Genomic DNA, 4463 nt, shown 5'->3' with positions numbered 1-4463 from the left:
ATCTGGGTTATACACAGGATTTGGCACCCGTCGCGTCGTCTTCATTGTGTGATGTATGTTCATTTGCATTTGCTGCTCTCCCTCTAACTTTTACTCACGAAGTCTTCGAATAATTTCACTGAAAATAATAACCAATCCGGATATTCGAAGACTCCGGATTTACGAAAAATCACATTTTATTTTAAAATACGGATACTTCGTTGCTCTCCGATTAATCGAATGATCGGATCGGATGTTGTTGCAAAAGTTATACGCTTTAATCACCAACAGAAATGTAACCATGCGATGAATTCCGACAAAAATTGTACTATATACACCTGAACGATGCCTAAATATTAATTTTAAATACGAGTACTAATGTAAAGTTATATAGTGTGCATCGTTTTTTCCCCATCTGAGAACTTATGGAAGTATCATCGTACTATATACTATACATTAACTACTATTTTTATATAATATTTCTCAATGATGGGGTTCCTTCATTTTGAAGACCCCAAAAATATTTTCATGAATTGTCAAAATAAAGTGGACAATATTATTCATATATTATAATAAAAAATTCAAATCAACAGTGAATTGTAATTCATCAGATTTAATTACGTTAGTGTTAGCTGCCATGTGTACTTAATCTACATACCTACCTAATATCCATTTGTGTATAGAATCAATGCAAGGCTTCAATAAAAACTTTGAAAAAATATAAGTAATATTAAAAAAAACATCTAAATTTTTGCATACCTTTCAATAACAATATACAAAATAGACATAACATATATAGACAAAATAAATTATTAATAAAGTATTATCGTTTTTTATTTTTATCTCAAAACTTAACTAACTACATATTATAAATGATATCAATAAATATGGATCTATCTACCTATTTATCTTAAATTTTTCTTTTAATAAATTTATTGAAATTTCTTGTTTCTATATAGATGGGATGAATCTACAAAGGATGACAAAATTAATTATTTAATCATTAATAATTCATTTTTGTCCCCAATCCTATTAATAATTGCATAAATTTTACTCAAATATTATATTACAAACATATCGATTAACTGCTGAACTAATCATGTTACACTCTCTCCAAGGCACAACTCCATTTTTTACGTTTGTTATGCAATCCAAAACGCCACATTCAAGCATGTCGAACTCAAAAATGATCTCCACAAACATAATCAGCTTAACTGTAAGGTTAAACTTTTTTGCTATAAGCAGTGTATCCGACATCTTCTTACATCCATCTTCCCTATTTCATTAACAAATCCAGTTTAGCTCTTTAAATGAAAATTCCTTTGTGACTGCACAAATTACATGCGCTAGTCTAATGGCCATGTCATTTAGGCGATTAAATGATTGACAATCGCCTTATTTGTTGTTGCTCTCAATGATTTTAATTTTTTAACTGACATTGAAATAAATGCAATTAATATGCTGATCGACGATTATTCTATAACCTGGATAACATGACCGTTAAAGCAATTCTTTTCCAATTCTCTGCTATACAATGAGACTTATTAAAATGTATTACTTACAATCTGATTTTATCCATATATATTTATAGTTACCTGGAAAAATTGTGATCTGGACAGTATGCTGTGTATTACCGTACAAAATACATAGTTGTATTAAGATTATGTGGATCGGGCATAAAAAGTAAGTGAATATGGGTTATTCTTTTACAAATCGGACACCTTTTTGACCTCATGATAAGTAGACCCGTATCCGTATAAATTTTGTAATTTTTTTTCCTAGGAGATATGGACTCATGGGGTTTTGAGAATTGGCATTGAGTACACATTTTCAAATGACTATATCTCAGTCTCTATAAATTGTAGGAACTTAAAATTTAACATATTGCGTTTTATAGATAATTGATTTAACTTTTAAAAAAAAGAAAAAATTTTTTAATAATTTTATTGCCTAGATTTGCAATATCAATAAATTTAATTCTGGATTTCTGCAATTACAAAATATAATATGATAATCAGATCATCACTTACAAAGCTCTCTGACTCAAATGTCAAATTCTAACTTCTCGCGGTAGATCCTGTTCCCACTAAAGAAGCTCTGGCAACCGATAACGTGGCGGTATAAACATGTCTACATCTAGGTATAGTAAGAAATAATTATAATCACACAGCGAAGCGTGGCAGGTTTGAAGGCCACATGGTAACAAATAATACTCGTAATGCAGCAGACCTGTTACCAAACTATAGGTTGATTCTCTATAATAATCGAGAACTAAATCATATCAATATGTCAACAAGAAAAACAAATCGGGTGAATATTTTGTTGACGAACAATGGGTTACGTACAAGAACTCAATTTGCTCACTGGAATTTTAGAACTCTATTTTAACCAGGAAAACAACTAACATCGAGTGTAAAAGGGTACGCCTTGATGTTTTGGGCATCAGTGAAATGAGGTGAAACGAATGCATCGTAAAACATACTGCAAGTGGAGACTAGATTATATACTCAGGGGTGCCTAATCTTAATGATCCACAAATAAACGGAGTCGGTTTATATATGAACTGAAAAATAAGAAATGTACTGCTAGATTGGCACGCAATTTCAGAACGAATAATAACAGCACGTTTAAACACTAAATTGCGTAAAATAACAATTATCCCATGTTACGGTTCGACAGAAGTAAACGAAGCAGCAGTTAAATAGCAGTTCTATAACTTCCTGGACAAAACATTATCGTATGTCAACCACAATGACCTTATAATTCTAATGGGAGGCTTCAACGCAAGAATAGGTAGTAGTAATTCGGTGTTGGAAAAAGAAATGAAAACGGTGCCCTCCTGTTAGAATGTGCTCGAACCATGGTCTCATAATCAGAGGCTCGATGTTAAAAGCAAACAAAGTAAACAAAGCAAAAATAGAACAGCTCTACGCAATCAGAATTTTCAATTGGACCATATCAGCAAACATCAGCAAACGTTGGACAAGAACATTACTCTACATCAGAAATAAGAGAAGTGCAAAACTAGGCAGTAACCACTACCTGGTATTAGCAGAATTTAGACAAACATCTTGCGTCACGCGTTAAAATAACTCAAACAAAATAAAGTTCCAAATTAATAAACTTAAAGTCAACAATGTCGGATTAGGCTTTTTGCAATAAATGCGAACTAAGTAGGAAAATAGATGTAGAGATAGTCCTCTGACGTTGCAAACTTGTGGGAAAACACAAAAAATGTCATATTAAAAACTATTAAGCCAGCATATACAGGAAGCGGTGTGGAGATTAGGTAAGACATTGAAACTCTGACTTAACAAATTAAACGACGTGCGAGGAAAGAAAGAATTCTTTCAAATTCTAGCGCAAGACGCTGAAATCGCAAGACAGAATAACGACTTGAAATCCCTATTTCAAATAACTAGAAAACTTTCAAATGCCAATTCCGTAAGAAATATGCCGTTAAGAAACCAACCTTATACCAATAGGTCACGATCAAGCAAATAATTGGCGGGACCACCTAAAAAAACGTTCAATGTACTTGCAAACGATCGAGAATTGCCTTTAATCGGCAGAATGAGAAGACCGTTGCGTAATATTAGCACCAAACTACCTAGTAAACAAGAAATTTCAGCAGCAATACGTACGTTAAAAACCTGTAAGTCTACAGGTACCGATAATATACCAGCTAAATGTTTTAAGGCTGACAATACACAATCCACCGAACATTTATTCTCACTTTTTAAGAACATTTGGCATTCAGAAGATATACCATCCGACTGGAATGAGGTAATGATAGTAAAGTTACCCTGAAAGGATAGTCTTGCCAATGGTAACAACTGGAGATGGATTTCATTACTTTTCATAGTAAGCAAAATTTTGAACAAAATAATTTTAGAACGCATTATTCAACCAATAAATTAACAACTTCGCAAAGATCAAGCAGGCTTTCAACCGAACCGGTCCTGTGTCGACAATATAAATAGCATGCCTGCCATCATTGAACAGTGCATCGAATTCAACACAGTACTGTATGCAGTCTTTGTCGATTATAAAAAAACATTTTATTCAATCAAAAGAGAGGCGATCTGACTAGCGCTACAGAGATTTGGTGTCCCGCTAAACATAACCAAAATCATAAAGAAAAGCTATGAAGACACGAAATACAGAGTTCTATATAATGGAAAAGCAAGTGAACCGTTCATTTCAACAACCGACGTGAAACAAAGCTGAATTTTATCACCACTACTGTTTATTGTTGTACTCGATTGGGTGCTAAATATGTTCGATTCGTAAAATCGTGAAATCAATTGGAGGGTAAATACTATGTTGGAAGATCTAGAGTATGCGGACGATATTGTACTGCTTTCGCACTCACATCAGCAAATGCAATCGGAAATTAATGAATTATAAGAAGAATCGTCGAAGGTTGGCTTAAAAATAAGAACCAAAAACTTAACTCGCTTTACAAGCAATGGGCATCTCAT

Source organism: Teleopsis dalmanni, chromosome 1 (genome assembly GCF_002237135.1).
Source record: "Teleopsis dalmanni isolate 2A chromosome 1, ASM223713v2, whole genome shotgun sequence".
Classification (NCBI taxonomy): Eukaryota; Metazoa; Arthropoda; class Insecta; order Diptera; family Diopsidae; genus Teleopsis; species Teleopsis dalmanni.
Note: the sequence above shows the minus strand (reverse complement) of the source record.